This window comes from Mauremys mutica, chromosome 19 (assembly GCF_020497125.1).
Source record: "Mauremys mutica isolate MM-2020 ecotype Southern chromosome 19, ASM2049712v1, whole genome shotgun sequence".
NCBI lineage: Eukaryota > Metazoa > Chordata > Testudines > Geoemydidae > Mauremys > Mauremys mutica.
The window spans coordinates 9,015,096-9,034,004 of NC_059090.1; the positions used below are offsets into that span (position 1 = coordinate 9,015,096).

The 18,909-nt window shown below is 42.1% G+C and overlaps 1 protein-coding gene and 1 long non-coding RNA gene across 5 annotated transcripts in view; one reads left to right on the plus strand and one right to left on the minus strand.

Moving 5' to 3' along the window:
• The window catches only part of LOC123353090, a 70,513-nt gene extending 64,636 nt beyond the window's left edge, over positions 1-5,877 (minus strand). Inside the window, exon 1 of the long non-coding RNA XR_006574394.1 lies at positions 5,623-5,877. This is a non-coding gene — a long non-coding RNA (uncharacterized LOC123353090). The remainder of the gene's footprint in view (positions 1-5,622) is intronic.
• MYL10 (myosin light chain 10) overlaps positions 1-18,909 on the plus strand; it is an 84,677-nt gene that overhangs the window by 24,734 nt on the left and 41,034 nt on the right. The window contains exon 1 of one of the 4 annotated variants that reach the window (XM_044993875.1): positions 737-808. The exons of the other annotated variants lie outside the window; for them this stretch is intronic. The gene's annotated coding sequence lies outside the window, so the exon portion shown is untranslated. Of the gene's footprint in view, positions 1-736; positions 809-18,909 lie in introns of those variants that run through there. 4 annotated transcript variants of the gene reach the window in all.

Consider the following 18,909-nt stretch of genomic DNA (forward strand, 5'->3'; position numbering starts at 1 on the left):
AAACAAGAGATAAATACCAGAGTATTTACAATCTAATTAGACAGGACAGACAAAGGGTGGGAAGGAAATGGAAACAGGGGAAGTGATATGCCCAAGGTCACACAGCAGATTACTGGCAGGCACCCTATGCGCTAAATGGACCTAATGTTAAACAACTCCCCTCCCTCAAACATGGACAATTACCATCTCCACTTGTCTCTAGCTGACCTTCATTTAGACATTAGTAATGTTTTTTTTTCCTGTTCTATTATCATTCATGCCTAAGAACATCATCAGTTTTTACAGGCCTATCCAGCAACCAGTAAATCAGGCAAAACAGTAGCTGATTCAGTAACATTTGAGTTTCCTGAAATTGTCCACCTTGACCAAGATACAGGATGTGAGGATTAACTGTTAAACAAACAACGCCTTTGCAAATATAGTGGGTTACAATGCTCCAGTTCCCCACTCTATCATCCACAAGGAAACCTGCTTGAGAGATTCACTTCAGCAAAGTTACAAACTTTGACTGGGGAACTTAAATCAAGTTGGAAGGACTCTAACCCACATATTGCATGGTTATCACTGCCTTAAGCACAAAAACTGGCCACTCATTTTTGCTGCTGTATGGGTGGTCTCCAAAATTATTCACAGCTCTTTCTGACTTTGTACAGAACAAAGAGGGTAATACCCATGCCAGCTACACTAACTCATGGAGCGAACAGCTGAAGAGAGCCTATGAAATTGCTATGATGAACAGCTACTACATGGAAAGCTTATTGCAAGAAGAGAGCTTCAAGCAGTGTTTTGTGCCCAGGAAACAGTCGAGGTAAAAAGATCTATCCAGACATGGTCAGATGGGGAGCTTGTATCATGTTAGAAAGGTACATTTTATATTAGGGAAGAGGAAAGGGTCTTGTATATATGAGGAAACCCAAAGGAAGAATTTGTACAAATCAAGTATTTCACTGGAATCTTATCTAAATCCTGTGATTGCCTTCCAGCTTAGAGGTAAACTGGAATACCATCCCAAAGAGTGTACAGAGGCAGACACAATAGTAGGTTGAGGAGTCAGAAGAAGATTGTAGCTGGACACAGGGTACAGCAATTAGAAGAGTATCCTGAAAAAGACCAATTATAGTTGCCCCTAGAGATGACTGATATTTGTTTATGATAGCATCCAGAGGCCTCAACCAATTTCTGTCCCATTGTGCAATGCGAGGCACAGACGTAGTAAGGGATGATCCCTGCCCAAGACAGCTTACAGTCTAAAAAGTCAAGACAGAGTGGGAGAAAGGAAGTATTGTTATCCCCATTTTACAGATGGGAAACAGAGGCACGCAGCGAAAACATGCGTTGCTGAAGGTCATGTAGGATGTCTGTGGCAGAGCCAGCTGATGAACTTCATTTCCTGGTTCCCAGTGCAATTCCCTAACCACAAAGCCATCCTTTCTCTTCAGGGAGATCAGAACTTCCTGTCATTGCTCCAGACCAAATGGATAACGGTGCTAGAGAGATTGAAATAGACTTATAAAAGACTGAACTAGCTATAAGTTATGTTATTAGAAACAATGGGCCACATAAAAATGGACATTTATGGACAGACACCATTCCTTGTCTGGATTTAACACTCACAGTCCACAAGGAGACCAAGAGAAGCCCTGATTTATGTCCATTTATGACAGCCACACTATCAGCCTCAGTGATTCCAATGCCACAATGATCAGGGACCTCAACAGCTCTAAGAAGGACTCAGCAGTGCAGGTAGAGATCAGTACAGTAACATCAATCCCAGGTCTTCCACACAAGGGAGTAGTCCTAAAGAACCTCTCCTGTGTGGTACGTTGTGGGGTAAACTGGTAAGATACGTCCTCTTAAAGATCATAGTGGTAATGATTTTCCTCTCATTCCAGTGTAAAGCAAGAGTAAGTCCACTGTGGTCAATAGAGTCACACTGGTGTAAAACTGGTATAAATGAGAGGAGAATCAGCCCCCTATTTACAGATGATAGCAGATCCAAGCCTATTCAAAATTTGGCAGGACCCAGGCTCTGGAAGACATTGTTACAGACTGCTTTGTCCTGTTGGAGATGCTTCTTAATTAAAACCCATAACAGCTGCATTATATATACAATGTCTAGGCTCTTCACCGCTTCCTAGAGGCAGGAAAAGTATCCAAGGAGCTAGAGAGAGAATATATGAGTTGAGTGAATCTTTTGCTCCGGGCTTCTATGGAATACTGGCAAGATACTTTTGACCTGTAATCAGTGACACTGATCAGTCAACACTCTGAGAGCCTTATTGCTAAGACCTGCGGCTTGTTTGACTTTATTTGACACCAAGAGGAATCCAAATGTTAAAGGTCAATGCATTAGATCAATATAAATTGAACTGCAGGCCAACAATTCGTCAGTAAAATGCTGCCATGTGTTGAGATGTTTTTCCTGTCCTGTAGTTGTCACTGTTGTGAATTTATGTTTCTGGACCCCTTATCCATTTTCCCTATGACAGCTGCAGCTCTCCTATATCTGCCAGCAGGCTTAGATTGACATGATTGTCTGGCTTTGCCCCCCACTCACCACAAACCCACAACAGCACCTCTTCTTTGTTCTCAAAGCATTTTGGCAGGCCACAAGCTGCATGGCAAGACTCTGGGTGCTGTGAGGCTATCACTAGCTGAGTGATAAACAGATGTCCAGGAGAAAACTGAACCTTGGCCAAAAACCTCTAATAGGGGAAAAATCTAAAAAATGTTCCCACGTGATGGCCTCCAACTTCTGAACAGAAGCATTAGAAAAATGCAGGAGAGACTTTCCTCGGGGCGTTAAGTGGCTACAGAACTCAATGCTTCTGGGTAGTCTGTCCTTAGGCAACAGAGTTTCTGTTGAAATATACATGGCAATTAACATGGCTTGAACTGCATAGGGGCTGTTCTGAAGCCTACAGTGTTACGGGTGTGATCACTCATGGGTGTGGGGAGGGGCGTGTTTGTGAGAAAGAGAAATATTGAGTAAATTTAAAAAAAACACATTACCGATTTAGGAGCTTAAATCTCATTTGCAAAAGAGATTATGGGATTTAGAGGCTAAATCCCTTTGATTTTAGTGTGATTTAAACATATAGGAACCTAAGTCTCTTCTGAAAATAGATCCTAGGCTCCTAAATCACTCTGTGCTTTTGAAAATGTTACCCACAATGTATTTATTCTGGATTATGTCCCTACTTAAGCAGGTAAATAAGTGATTTTTAAAGATGTGGCCTATCCACAGATTCCTTTGAAGTCACTTGGATCTGTGGGTGCTCTGCACCTCTGAAAAATCAGAACATGTATTTAGATGCCTGACTTTAGATACCTGCATTTGAAAATGTTACCCTTTGCTTTTATTAACTTTTGAGATTGGTGAGACTGATTAAACAAAATGAATGAGCATAAAGAAGTAAACTGGCAGGGGATTAAAAAGCAGGGAGATGAAGAGAGATTGTGGCAAAGCGATAAAAAGGCACCCTTTCGTGGGGTGTTTCTCCCTGTGCCAGTTCTGCTTTATCATTGGCCTTTCTTCCTTTGAGGAATTGCACTGAGAAAATTGCATCGTGACTCTTCCACGTGACTGTATTTTGTAATAGTGATGTATCCATTTGTAAAGAACAGGTTAAAGGTTTTTGTGAGCAATTGTCACCTGACTTCTGAAGTCACAGGGCTGGCATCTAGGGCTGGTAGAAATGAGTCATTTAGAAATTACAGTGTGCTTACTTTCTCTGCCTCCTGACTCCCCTCAGATCTGTTCTCATGCTAAATCTGGTGAGTTCCTGTCTCTTGAGTTCCCGCTCGAAACTTGGACCAGACAATTCTTAGGTATATGTTTATAGCGCAAATAGCATTTCTGTGTTGGAAATTATGCCTCCTGGCTGCAGATCCTTACCCTCAAACGTCTCTAGTGCTGCAGAATGCGCAGCATTTGACTTGGGAGGTTTGACTGGCCTACTGCTTGGATCCCATCAGTTAAACAGGGTCAGCCCACACCTTCAAGGAAAACACAGATGCTAGCCTGCAGGAAGTAGTGTTGGTCATTTGGTTGGTGGCTCCCTTCCCTTAGAGTCAGGACTGAACCCACAGGCCCTCGTGTCCCAGAAAGTATGGTGCTATCTTTCAAAGGGTGGCACAAGAGGTAAAAGTAAGGTCTATTTTATTTATTTGTATTGATAAGGACAAGAAGAAAGCACCTGGCCCCAGGATTCAGGCACTTTTGACACAATATTAAAAATACATTTTAAAAAAACTACCAGCTTCCTCAAAACCAGAAAACACCCAACTTAAGAGCTCAGTCAAAGGCTATCCTATCATGCTCACAACACCACCCCTTTTCACCACCCCTTATCTCTCCCTAAAAGCCTGGGGGAAAAGATGGGTCTAGCAGGGTGCCCTGGAGGTGTAGGAACTTTACACTTCTTAAGCACTAAGGGGGTAGGAAGACCGCCCCCGGATTTAGAGCGGCTGAAGTGGTTCCCACCCCCCTACACTCGGTCAGGAGACACACTGATTAAGCGCCGACCAGGTGTTTACCACTGGAACACGCAATGCATAGAGCACCAATCAGGGGAGGGGGCGAGAAGTTGGATTGAGATTGCACATGCGCATAATAGGATGATTTATGTAACCCATTATAATAAAAGGACGTGGAAAACCCCCACTCGGGGCGCTCCACTGGAACAGACTGACGGACTTGGCTTCATTTATTGCTACATGGAGGTGTAAAGATGGTGGTGAGAATGAATTCCAATCGCCTTGTAGAGAATGCTCCTCTCTCTCATACCCAGGCGGAACCAGCTTGACTGCCAGTGTATCATTAAGGCAAAGGTGCTGAGACAGGCCCCAGCCATTTTGGGCTTTGCAGGTATAGCCAACGCGTAGAACTCCGCCTGGAATCTCTGCTTCTCTCACAGCAGTGGCATAAAATTAAAAAATCTTTGATGCTATTGGTTAGATTCAGCCTGAGACTTCCACGGGCTTGCCCTTCCCTCCCCAGCACTGACTGGGTGGCTTTTTTCTTTGCTGCAATGCCATTGTTTGGCGTTGCGGTTGCAGTAGGCCCCTCTGCTGTGTGTGAAAACCTCTCCTGAGCTGTGTGAAGTAGGGGGTTTTTCTAGGGAAAACATGCAGGCTGTTGCCTGACTCCTCTCCCACACCCTGTCTAGCTGGTCTCCCCCTGCGCCCACATGCCACTCTGGTCCTGAGGTGGTCTGTCTTCCTGTGAGGTGTACCTCCAGTCAGGTGTCTTTTAGTCCTACCCCTTCCAGGGAAAACTAAGCCCAACAGGCCAGTGGTCTGGCAGCATCACACCAGAGCTTTGGCTTTGTAGGCTTACCAGCCTTTGGTCTGGGGTCTTCATACCTTCCTCTCCATGGGCCAATAGGAAAACTGAGGCCCACCCTCTATTTTAGGGTCCATCTTAGGTATCCTGTACAAAGCAGATAAGGTGCATGTGTTCAGACCCTTTGCTGTATCCTTGGGCTGCTCCCTACCATGGCCTGCCGCTAGGCCTTGCTCTCCCTCTTCCCCAGCTTACTCTTCTGCAGAGCCCAAAACCAAAGGGGAGCCAGTTATGAGGAACAAAAATGAAACAAAAAGGTTCTGCACCAGGCCTACCTGCCCCAGTGAGGTTCTGACGCTTTGAAGTTTCTGGGCTTTCCTTCCATGCAGCTCACGGCAGTCTCGGGTTAGGCTCTGGCCCCAGCCAGACCTTCCTTCACAGGGCTAGCTTAAGAAGCCTACTCCCTCTCCTAGTCAGCCATTGCTGAGCTGGGCTTTTCCACGTTTATCTCCTCCCGCTAGGCTTGACACCTCACACGGGTGCAACGGGGTGGGGCTAATTGGGCCCACAGCCTCTCACTAACCTTTCCTGGTCCCTGTGGGGTCTGTCTAGCCCATCACAATTCCTTTCCCACCTGTGCCTGCCACCATTCCGTTTTCCCTGACATTGCTCCCTGCTGCTCCACACAAGGGTGGGAAGCAGGAGGAGGCTGGGTCTGGCGGTTCATTCCAGTTTGAATAATTACCCTCTGTGCAGCTCTTCTGGAGTTTTATACTGCCTCTCATCACCATAGTATCTGAGCGCCTTCCACATGAAATCAATAGCAAAATCCCTTGTGCACAGGCGCTGACTTCTGTTTTTTTCTGGTGGGTGCTCCACCTCCATTCTGACCCTTCCCCTGAGGCCCTGACTTCACGCCTTTTCTTCACACCCTTCTCCGTCCCCTCCCCCGAAGCCCTGCCCTCGCCCTGCCTCTTCACACCCCTGCTTCGTCCCCTCCCTCGAGGCCTGGCCCTCGTCCCTTCCCGCCTCCCGCTCCGTCCCCTCCCCCGAAGCCCTGCCCTCGCTCCGCCTCTTCACACCCCTGCTTCTTCCCCTCCCTCGAGGCCCTGCCCTCGTCCCTTCCCGCCTCCCGCTCCGTCCCCTCCCCTGAAGCCCTGCCCTCGCTCCGCCTCTTCACACCCCTGCTTCTTCCCCTCCCTCGAGGCCCTGCCCTCGTCCCTTCCCGCCTCCTGCTCTGTCCCTCCCCTGAAGCCCTGCCCTTGTCCCTTCCCACCTTCTGCTCCCCCAGAGCCCTGCCCTCGCTCCGCCTCTTCACACCCCTGCTTTGTCCCTTCCCTCGAGGCCTGGCCCTCGTCCCTTCCTGCCTCCTGCTCCGTCCCCTCCCCTAAAACCCTGCCCTCACTCCGCCTCTTCACACCCCTGCTTCGTCCCCTTCCTCGAGCCCCTGCCCTCATCCCTTCCCGCCTCCCGCTCCGTCCCCTCCCCCAAAGTCCTGCCCTCGCTCTTGTGTTATGTGAAGGCGTAAAGAACACTTCCTTATTCACATTCTTCACACCGTTCATGATTTTATAGATCTCTTTCATATTCCCCCTTGGTCATCTCTTTTCTAAGCTTAACAGTCCCTGTCTTTTTAATATCTCCTTGTATGGAAGTTGTTCCATACCCCTAATCATTTTTGTTTCCTTTCTCTGTACTTTTTCCAATTCTAATATATATTTTTTTAAGGTGGGGGTGACCCTAATTGCAAGTAATATTTCGAGTGTGAGCGTACCATGGATTTATATAATGGCATAATTATATTTTCTGTCTTATTAGCTATCCTGTTCCTAATAGTTCCTAGCATTGTTAGCTTTTTTGACTGCTGTTGTACATTTCGCAGATATTTTCAGAGAACTATTGACAGTGACTCCAAGATCTTTCTTGAGTGGTAATAGCTAATTTAGACCCCATCATTTTGTATGTATAGTTGGGATTATATTTTCCAATGTGCATTCCTTTGCATTTATCAGCATTGAATTTCATCTGCCATTTTTGTTGCCTAGTGTTACCCAGTTTACTGAGATCCCTTTATAACTCTTCACAGTCAACTTTGGACTTAAGTATCTTGAATGTTTTTTATCATCTGCAAACTTTGCCATCTCACTGTTTACCACTTTTCCTAAATCATTTATAAATATGTTGAACAACACTGATCTGAGTACAGATCCTTGGGGGACACCACTATTTACCTCTCTCCACTGTGAAAACTGACCATTTATTCCTACTCTTTGTTTCCTAGTTTTTAACCAGTTACTGATCCATGAAAAGGCCTTCCCTTTTATCTCATGACCGCTTAATTTGTTTAAGAGCCTTTGGTGAGGGACTTTGTCAAAGGCTTTCAGAAAAAGTCCAAGTACACTATATCCAATGGATCACCCTTGTCCATGTGTTTGTTGACCCCCTCAAAGAATTTTAATAGGTTAATGAGACATGATTTCCCTTCACAAAAACATGTTCCCCAATATATTGTGTTCATCTAAGTGTCTGACAAGTCTGTTCTTTACTATAGTTTCAACTAATTTGCCTACTACTGAAGTTAGACTTACCAGCCTGTAATTGCCAGGGTTGCCTCTGAAGCCTTTTTGAAAAATTGGCTTTACATTAGCTATCTTCCAATGGTCTGGTACAAAGGCTGATTTAAGCAATAGGTTACATTCCTCAGTTAGTAGTTCTGCAATTTCATCATTGAGTTCCTTCAGAATTCTTGGGAAAATACCATTTGGACCTGATGATTTATTACTGTATCAATTTGTTCCAAAACCTCCTCTATTGACATCTCAATCTGGGACAGTTCCTCAGATTTGTCATCTAAAAAGAATGGCTCAGGCGTGGGAATCTCCCTCACATCCTCTGCAATGAATACCAATTCAAAGAATTAATTTAGCTTCTCTACAACAGCCCTGTCTTCCTTGCATGCTCCTTTAGCATCTTGATCATCCAATGGCCCCACTGATTGTTTGGCAGGCTTCGTGCTTCTGATGTACTTAAACTTTGTCTTTTCTCTTAGTTTTTGTGTCTTTTGCAGTTGCTCTTGAAATTTCTTTTTTTGGCCTACCTAATTATACTTTTACACTTGACTTGCCAGCATTTATGCACCTTTCTATTTTCCTCAATCAGATTTGACTTCCAATTTTTAAAGGATGTCCTTTTGTCTCTAACCTCCTCTTTTACTCTGTTTTGAAAATCCCATCCTGTTTAGCCCTGGTGGCATATTTTGGTCTTCTTACTGTTTTATTTGGGTTGTACGTTTGCATAAAGCCTCTATTACAGTGTGTTTAAAAGTTTCCATGTAGCTTACAGGCATTTCATTGTTGTGACTGTTACTTTTAGTTTTTGTTTAACTAGCTTCCTCCTTTTTGTGCAGTTGCCCTTTTTAGAGTTAAATGCTACTGTGGTGGGTTTCTTTGGTAATTCCCCCTGTAAGGATGTTACATTTAATTACATTATGGTTGTTATTACCAAGTGGTTCAGCTCTATTCACCTCTTGGACCAGATCCTGTGCACCACTTAGGACTAAATCAAGAATTGCCCTTCCCATTGTGGGTTCTAAGCTTAATGCCTCTGACTCCATGTGTGCTCCGGGGCTGGAGAACCCACAGGGAAAAAATGGTGGGTGTAGAGCACCCAACAACAGCCCCCCAATCAACTTCTGCCTACCCCCGCAGTGCCTCCTGCTTTCTGGCGGCCCCAGAGATCAGTGTTGCCCCACTCCCTCCCCGCGCCTTCCGCCTCGCGGTGTGCAGGGAGGCTGGGAGGGAGGGGGGAAGGAGCGGGGACGCCGTGTGCTTGGGGGAGGGAGGCGGAACTGGGCAGGAAGAGGCGGGACGTAGATGGAGTGGCGGCGGGAAGAGGTGGAGCAGGGGTGGGGCCTTGGGGGAAGAGGTGCAATGGGAGCAGGGCCTGGGGCAGAGCTGGGGGTTGAGCGGCCCCCAGCAGTTTGAAAAATCAGCATCTGTGTTTGCATCTCATCCGGAGGTGATATGTACCCAGTCAGTAGGGGAATAGCTAAAATCCCCCATTATTACTGAGTTTTCTGGGTTTTTTTAGCCTGTCTAATATCCCTGAACATTTCACAATTGCCATCACCGTCCTGGTCAGTTGGTCGGTAGTATATTCCTATTGCTATACTCTTCTTATTCAAGCATGGAATTTATGTCCATAGAGATTCTGTGGTACATTCATTTAAGATTTTTACTAAGTTTGACTCTGTACTTTCCTTCACATATAGTGCTACTCCCCCACTAGCACAATCTACTCTATCATTCCTGTATATTTTGTACACTGATATTACTGTGTCCCATTGATTATAATTTTTCCACCAAGTTTCTGTGAAGCCTACTATATCAATATCCTCATTGTATTACCAGACACTTAAGTTAGACATCTTAGTATCTAGTATTTAGCAAACATCTTAGTATTTAGACTTCTAGCATTTGTATACAAGCATTTATAAAGTTTGTCAATATTTAGTTTTCTGCCTTCATGTGGTGTAATTGAATGGGATTCTTTTTTGTTTGACTGTTTCTCTTCTGTTCCGACTTGTAATTTATCAACTTCTATCCTCTCCTCTTTATGGTATATAGAGAATCCCCTTCAATAAATCCTCCCCTAAAGGATGTCTCTGTTCAAACCGTGTGCTGCTTCGTACCTGTCAGCTTTTCCCCAGCCCTTAATTTAAAAACTCCTTTTTAATTTTACATGCCGGCAATCTGGTTCTGATTTGGTTTAAGTGAAGCCCATCCTTCCTGGATAGGCTCCTCCTTTCCTGAAAGGTTCCCCCGTTCCTAATAAACCTAAACCCCTCCGCTGAACACTATTGTCTCATCTCAGTGTCTATTTATCATGGCTCTGATTCTGGAAAGACAGTTCAAGACAATGTTTAATTACATGCTTAACTGTAAGCACACTGGGTGGGTTTTCAAGTGTTCAGAATTGGCCTAGATGCTCCCACTAAAGTCAATGGGATTTTATCATGCATATGATGGGAGCAAAGTTAAGTCAACGCTGAGAACTTTTGAAAATCCCATCCATTTAAGTCAATGGGGCTAAAGCACATGCTTAAAGTTAGGTACCAGCTTAAGTTCTGTTCCTGACTAGGAATGGATTTAAGCACATGCTTAATTCCTTTTTTGAATTGGGACCCCTGTGATTTAATGGAATGTTGTCACCGATTCAGTCAACTGAGTACAAATTAACAATTTATTGGTCATTATGGACATAGCTTTTAAATAGGATCTGCTCTTGGGTGCTGGAGCTTACCTGCACTTTCCTTTTGATAGTTCTGTAAATATGTTTTGCCCCTTGTAATCAGACCTTGTTGCTTATTTTTCGATGACTATAATTTGTATATTTAATGTTATTTTGGCATTTCCATGACAGTCTTACTGAGCTCACAGGTAATATGCACTTCCTGACATTTCCTTCTTTTGAAGTCATCAAAAACAATTTCAGATTTATAAATAAAAATGTCCTAATGCATCTAATATTTGACTGGGTCTGTCTGCTGCCTGACTTTTTAGTGTTTACACCAGGTGTCTTATGCCATCAAGGAACCAAACCATGAATAAATTTAACATATTTTGTTTAAATTATTCCCCAAAGAGTTAGAAATGGGAAATACTATCAAACATTTTATAGTGTATAAAATATTAGACTGTTTCACAAACCCACCGCACAACATTACAGAATGACAATAAAATATTCACTTATATGCAAAAGTAGATTTTACAGGGTCCCTCTGAAAACAATCTTTGCATTGACTAGTCTTAAACTTTGATCATGCAAACACTTGTGCAAATACATGCGAGCGGTGCCGTTGAAATCAGTGTGACCATTCAGGGGCTTAGCATTAAGCAGATGTGTAAAAGTTTGCAGGATCAGGGCCTTAAACTGTATATATACCTGTAAGTTTCAATTCCCCTGAGAAACTGGATGCGGCTGAGGAATAATATTGATCTTCAAGATTGGTGTAATTATTGTAGCACATATATTGGCATACGGATTCTCCAGTGTGCAACATTTTATTGTACTTTTGAGATCCTCTAAAGGATGACAGTTTCTTATTATGACTTATTCTTTGCAACATCTGCTTTTTCTTCTGTATCCAAAGCTGCCATAAGAGTTGTCAGTCTGTGAAATAACAATGATAATAGATATGCATTTATAGAGCACAATTTTTCTAAAGATTTCAACATTTCTTACAGACAATAGCACCTCTCATTTATAGATCTCAAAGCACTTTATACATCTGGATAAGGATGATTATCTCCATTTTAGATGGAAAAACTAAGGAATAAAGAGGTGAAGTACTTATCCATGGCTACTGAAAATCCAAAAAAAGTTTGGATTGGGTCAGTTAGAATGTTTCATTTAGATAATTTTGAAATATTTAAACCTTTTAACTTTTTTTTAATAAACAAATTCATGTAAAATTTGGAACAAAAAGATGTTTTGAATAAAAAAAAAGGAACTTTTTCATTTAGAAAATGTTGACAATTTCTGAAATGTTTGACAATTTTGAAATTTTTTCTGTTTTTTTAAATGGGAAATTAATCAAAACCAACCTTTTTCCTGTAAACAGTTTAACTTTTGACTAATCAGCATAAAAAGGAAAACCATTAATAGAAAAATTCCCGACTAGTAAACTCTGGCCTCATATTGCCAGACTCTAGTCATCTGATTTGAACTGGGCTTACAACAGGTTAATACCCCTGTCACATGACAGCAGTCAGGCTTCACTGATTCTAATGGCTCCTAATACAACACATATTAGTTACTGAAGTCTTACAAAACTCCCATGAAACAGATTATTATTATACCCATTGTACAACTGAGACGTAGCAGTGAAATGACAAATGAGACATTGGTAAAGCAGGGAATAAAACCCAATAATCCTGACTCCGAGTCTGTGTGCTTTAGACATTAGACCAGGGGTAGGCAACCTATGGCATGCGTGCCAAAGGCGGCATGTGAGCTGATTTTCAGTGGCACTCACACTGCCCAGGTCCTGGCCACCGGTCGGGGGGGGGGCTCTGAATTTTAAATTAAGCTTCTTAAACGTTTTAAAAACCTTATTTACTTTACATACAACAATAGTTTAGTTATATATTATAGACTTCTAGAAAGAGACCTTCTAAAAACATTAAAATGTATTACTGGCACGCGAAACCTTAAATTAGAGTGAATAAATGAAGACTCGGCACATCACTTCTGAAAGGTTGCCGACTCCTGCATTAGACCATACTTAGCAACAAAAAAAATGTCTGACAGTAAAATATTATGAATATTACCTTTGGAAACACCTTCAAAAAGGGAAATCAATTCTTCTGTGAGGTCACTCATAACCAAAAATTAATACAGGTGCTGGTAGGAGAGGGAGAGAAATGAGAGAGACTTTAAAATGTATCTCTTACATTCACATTGCTAGAAAAAAGGGTAGAGGTCCAATTACTTTCCTACCCTTGGGATCTTTGTATTTTTTTTAGCACTGTGGATGCCCTAATGGCAAACTCCACACACAATCTGGGGTATGTTCTCATCTTGCTCCATGGGACGCATGTCTGTAATACTCATTAGCATCAAGGGGAGTTAGGAAGAGCATAAATCTTCGCTCACTCCAGAATATATACCCTGATGTACACCATACCACATCAGCTGCTGACTGAAGAGAATGAGGAATTCCAGCACCTACAAAGTGTACTTGAAAGTTCCTAGACTAAACAGTCAATCCAGCCAAAAAAATCAGGGATGAATTTCTACTCCAGACGAAGGTTCAGAAACACCAGCTGTGATATAGAGATGCATCCCCAATGGACAGCTTTTGGTTCACACAGGAAGTCCATAAAATCCTAGGAATCCCAAGTCAGCTAGTCAAAATCTCCAGTTCCATCAGAAATTCTAAAGAAGAGATAAACAATATACATATTAGTAACTCTGCACTGGTACAACTAGGGAAAAATATTACACTTTGCATATAAATAGAGAGAAATTCAAAAGCCAAGTAGCAGTAACTATACTATAGCTGACTTATGATTTGTGATTTCTTTGGCATTGAACCTAACCAAAAATCATGGTGATTTCCAACTACAAATATTTCTGGAACCACCAGACTTGCTCCCAAGTGTACATTAAATTAAGCGAATGCTCAAAACCTGTATAAAGCCCCAGAGGGAAAACTCAGATCAGAAAACTTAACATTAGTCTTAGGAAGTCACTAGGAACTATTCAAGTTGCAATTAAAAATTGCAATAAAGAAGGAACATAAGGGCTTTTTTTCTCTCTCTCTCCAGTGAGCAGGTGTTATATGGTGTATAGGTTAGAGTCTCCGCAATAAGTAAAGTAAGTGGTTGCCCTTAAATTTTGCTGTTTCCTTAGGTAAATTAATGACATTTCCATAGTATGTGCAATGATCCATCCTATACAAACTGCAGAGAACTACTGGAAATATTGCAAGTATTGAGGTAATGTAAACCAGTTATCTAAGGCAAAGCTGGAAAGTTATCTAAGTGATCACTTTATTAGTATCTGCTATATAGAATATGGGCCAAAACTGAAATGCTTAAATGTAGACACCTAAATCCATATTTAGGTACCTAAACAACCGTTGCTAAATTTTCAAAGCTGTGGAGCAGCTCTCAGCTCCCTTTGACTTTAACAGGAGTTGTGATTGCTCACCACCTTTGAAAATCAGGTCATTGTTATTTACTTAAATATGGATTTAGATGCCTAATTTTAAGCAACTAAGTTTAAAAATTTGGCTTTGGTATATAGTATAGAAATACTATGGTCTCTTCCACACACTATTTGTTTCTATAGTTAATAAGAAAGGATGGGCTATCTGGCTCATATAAATTAGAAACCTGTACCAAACTGTTGCTTAGAGCTTGAACAGTACCAAACCTGAACTTTTATCGCAATTTTAAAGAAAAAATTTGTTGTTGTTGTTGCATTTCTCAGTTTGGGTTTGGAAAATTAAAATATCACAAGGAAAGCTTGTTCTTTGACATAGTGATAGGCATTAAAAAGGCAGCCTTTATCAGGAGATATCCCATCCTTGTACTGTCAATACCATTGTATTTTCCTTTATTTAAAGTAGAAAAGAATGAGTGGATCCTGCTCTTGTTTAAGTCATTGGGAGCTTTGCCATTGACTTCAGTGGGTGCTGGATCAGGCTATTATGCAGAGCATGTTTCTCTGTTGTAACTACTGGCAATTGTTGACTTTTCAGTGATGACCACTGTATTTCTGACAAAACTCAAAACCCAGGGAGCATGGGAACTCCCACAGGAAATCGTGTTCCGCTGGAGTTTCCAGCCCAATAACTAGACCAAACTTTTGGAATCTCATCCAAAATGAATTGAGCCACTCAACCTTATGGGATTCACCCTCTTCTAATTATAAGGAGGGAAGTTATATCCCAAGTTACTGAAATCAAGGCATGGAGACTCTATAGGGAAGCATAGCACTTTTTAAATCATCCCCAATGCAATTTGTAAAGATTGAAGTCAGCAAGTACTGACTTCAATGTAACCTGGGAGATGGGATAGGGGCAGGCTCTGAGAACATAGGAATTGTCATACCAGCTCAAAATGGTGCTTCATCTACTCCAGTAATTTGTCTGAGACAATGGACAGCACCAGATACTTCAGATGATTTTGAGGAGAAATCTCTCTCTCTGTGACTATAACCTCCCTTGACAAGTACCTTACATGGAAACAATAAAACTGACCATCAACAGAAGGGGGCGTCCTGGCCACAAATAATTGGTTATGGCTAGGAGAGAGCATTTTTATTCAAACATATAGATTCCCCAGTCCACTCATCTTTCCTCTCAGCAAGTGCGCACATCACTGTACACTGGGTTCAGTGCAGGCTCATGGGGACACTTTTTGCAAGAGCACTTTGCGGAAATTGGAATGACATTGTGCAGTTATGAAGAACCACACCGGTGATGGTTCATGGCCCCGTGGTGTGGAACCTTTGCAGGATGGCAAGATGGTCTCATGAAGAGAGAACAACATGGTATTACTGCCTCTTTCCTTCATCCCACAGTTTAGAAGCTACTTGTTTTCCTCTTCTCTGCTCTGCTTTTATCTTATTATATTCTTTTCAACACATCTGTGCTGGTGACTGCTGATGGGACAAGTCCTTGAGCTGCCCCCAAGCATTTACACCAACCAAACACTCACTGTGGAGTGGGTCATGTTCTAAGCTTGTCAGCTGTGGGTATTTACTTTGGTGGCATGACCTGGTACCCTGTAGTATTGTATTTTTTCCCCTCTCAGTCCAACATGAACACCATGATAAGCTTTCCTGCATTTCTGCTTTGATCATATAGAATGTAACATATAGTTCCGGTAACACAATAGCCGTTAATGTAGATGAAATAACTACAAGCCCTCTTAGAAGCTGGGTTTAAAAAGGGAAACCAATGTAATCAGATCCCTCTGGCTGGACAGCAGTCTGACAAGGGTATTTGGCAACCAGTCAATCTCTATTGTTATTAGATGAAACAAAGCCTGTGTTCTTTAGTCCTTGACCTTAGCTGCAGCCACATACTCTTAATCAGACCTTAATTTAACACCTAAAATGGTCACAAAAGGGATCAGTCACAGGCTGTCTGTTTAAATACACATGGCTGATATCATCTAAACTAATATAACCGCATTGCTGTGTGCTGGGTGGATGGGAATTGCCTTGTAAATCACAGAGCAGAACAACCTGCAACATAATAAAATAGCAACATGCCATTTAAGGTTTGCAGCCTTCAAAATTTAAAAAAATCACCATCTCTCTTTCTCTCTGTTTTGGGTAGTTGGCAGGTAATGGTGCAACTTTTTTCAGGAAGAAATGGCATCTTTGTCAAGTTCTGATTTTTCTATGCTGCTTCTCCTGTGACTTGGGTATTTTTAACTTCTCTGCGAGGGGCTCCTAATTCCGTTCCACCCTCATGGAACCCAGTGCTGCATTACAGCTTCCAGACAGATCTACACCACTACTTTCCTGGTTTTCATAGCAGAAACAATTTATACAAGTTTGCAGCCTTCATTCAGAAAATATTTATTGACAAGGTTTTCATATTTTGTGTTCAGTTCTTTGCAAAATTACGAAAGATTTCTTTAAATATTGAAATATGAACATTCACATTTTTGCATGGTTCAGTACAAAATTTGATCTTCTTCTGAACTGTGAAATTTTGAAAAATGAATTTTTTCACTCAGAAAGGGGTTATTTGATGGCCAAATTTTCACTCCAAAATCAACTTATTTTCAAGCAACAAGCAAACAAATAAAACCTCATGGTATTTTGCTGTTTTTTAAAAAAAATTCACAACTTCATGAAATACAAAAAACTCAAATTCTGAGCGTTGTGGATTTTCTTGGAGTCCACCTCTACCCCAATATATCGTGACCCACTATAACACGAATTCAGATATAACACGGTAAAGCAGCACTCCAGGGGGACGGGGCTGCGCACTCCGGCGGATCAAAGCAAGTTCAATATAACACAGTTTCACCTATAATGCGGTAAGATTTTTTGGCTCCCGAGGACAGCGTTATATCGGGGTAGAGGTGTATTTTGCACAACCTTAACTGGAAGTTATATCCAGATGTCTGCTCATAATTCTTAACCTGATCAACAATGATGAGGCTCAAACTGTGGTTAAGTGATGGGCAAAGCAATTAAAAAAAACATCAACAACAGAAATAAATTATATGGAAGCAGTGTGGTCTAGTGGATAGGGACTCAGGAGACATAGAGTCAATTCCCAGCTCTGCCAAGGTCACACAAGGAGTCTGATAGAACCGGAAATTCAATGCAGGTCTCCTGAATCCAAGGCTAGCACCCCAAGCCACTAGACTATCCTTCCTCTCTAGCAACCTGAGCCAAACCAATACAAGTCACTCTCAAACTGAAATAAGAATGTCTACATGGGGTTTGCACAGGTTTAACTAAATCAGTTTTAAAACACATCTTTAGTTGGTACAAATCTGGGTATATACAAGGACTGAGTTTCAAGTTCTACAGAGGAATTTATGGCTTTATTCAAAACAAAAATGTGGGGGCTTTGAGATAAGGGAGTCATCTGAACCTGAAACTCTCAGGGCTTGATTCTGTGTTGACTTACAACTTGCATAGTCATTTACACCTGGGCACAGTGGGTTTAAGATGCTTTCAAGTCAGAATGGAAGCATTCCACACTTGACTTTCTGTGTCTAAATGACTATATAAGGTCAGCCAAGAATCAGGCATTCAAAAAGAAACCCCAACAGGTCTGAATACAAGCAGAGAGAAACCAAAAAGCTTCACACTTATCAAGCCACAAAACCACCACATTTTTCACAAGTCGGGTGCTAGCAAAGTTACTGTACAGGCTGAGGGTGAAATCCCAGCTCAACTGAAGTAAATGACAAAAGTCCCATTGACTTGAATGGGGCCAGGATTTCACCCTGAATCTTTGTGTATTTCCTACACTGTTCTGCAGAACATGAACTCCCTCAGGTTCCATACTGAGTTCATAGAATCATAGAATAGAATCATAGAATCTCAGGGTTGGAAGGGACCTCAGGAGGTCATCTAGTCCAACCCCCTGCTCAAAGCAGGACCAAACCCAACTAAATCATCCCAGCCAGGGCTTTGTCAAGCCTGACCTTAAAAACCTCTAAGGAAGGAGATTCCACTACCTCTCTAGGTAACCCATTCCAGTTCTTCACCACCCTCCTAGTGAAAAAGTTTTTCCTAATGTCCAACCTAAACCACCCCCTCTGCAACTTGAGACCATTACTCCTTGTTCTGTCATCTTCTACCACTGAGAACAGCCTAGATCCATCCTCTTTGGAACCCCCTTTCAGGTAGTTGAAAGCAGCTATCAAATCCCGCCTCATTCTTCTCTTCTGCAGACTAAATTCATGGGGAATTCGGAGAGCTCAGCACCTCACAGTAGGTGCCATTAGCAATGGCTGAACTTCTGAACATGCAACTGTCTGGTTCAGACAGGTTTACCCAGATCTCAATGGGCTGGACATGTGATTAGAAATTTCACAATGGTTTTTCCATACCTTCTGGTTCTGGCCAGGTTGAAAATACCACAAAAAAAGATTTTGTAGTGATATTTTCACTTCCCAGACTAAAATCAAGGGGTTGTCTACACAGTGCATTAGTCTGCACTGAACAGGTATAAATTCTAGTCTGCACTAGCATGTCATACACTAACTGGCTTGGGTGGACCCTTCTGGTGCTCACTAAAAGTACCCTAATGTGCTTTAAGGTAGTACGATTTGAAATAGGACTACATTACATTAGGGAACTTTTAGTGCATGGCAGCAGGGTTCCCATGAGCCAGTTAGCATGCAACATACTAGTGTACACTAGAATTTGCACCCCTCTAGTGCAGACAAGCACAACGTGTAGACAAGCCCCAAGAAGTGCAAAGAGGGGTAAATGCATTTCAATAGTGCTTTAGAGTTTGGTTCAAGTTTTGGGAAAATAATAATTATCACTATCTCTTCTACAGCGCTTTTCATTTGTGGATCTCACAGCCCTTTACAAAGGAGGTCAGTATAAGTATCTCCATGTTTTTC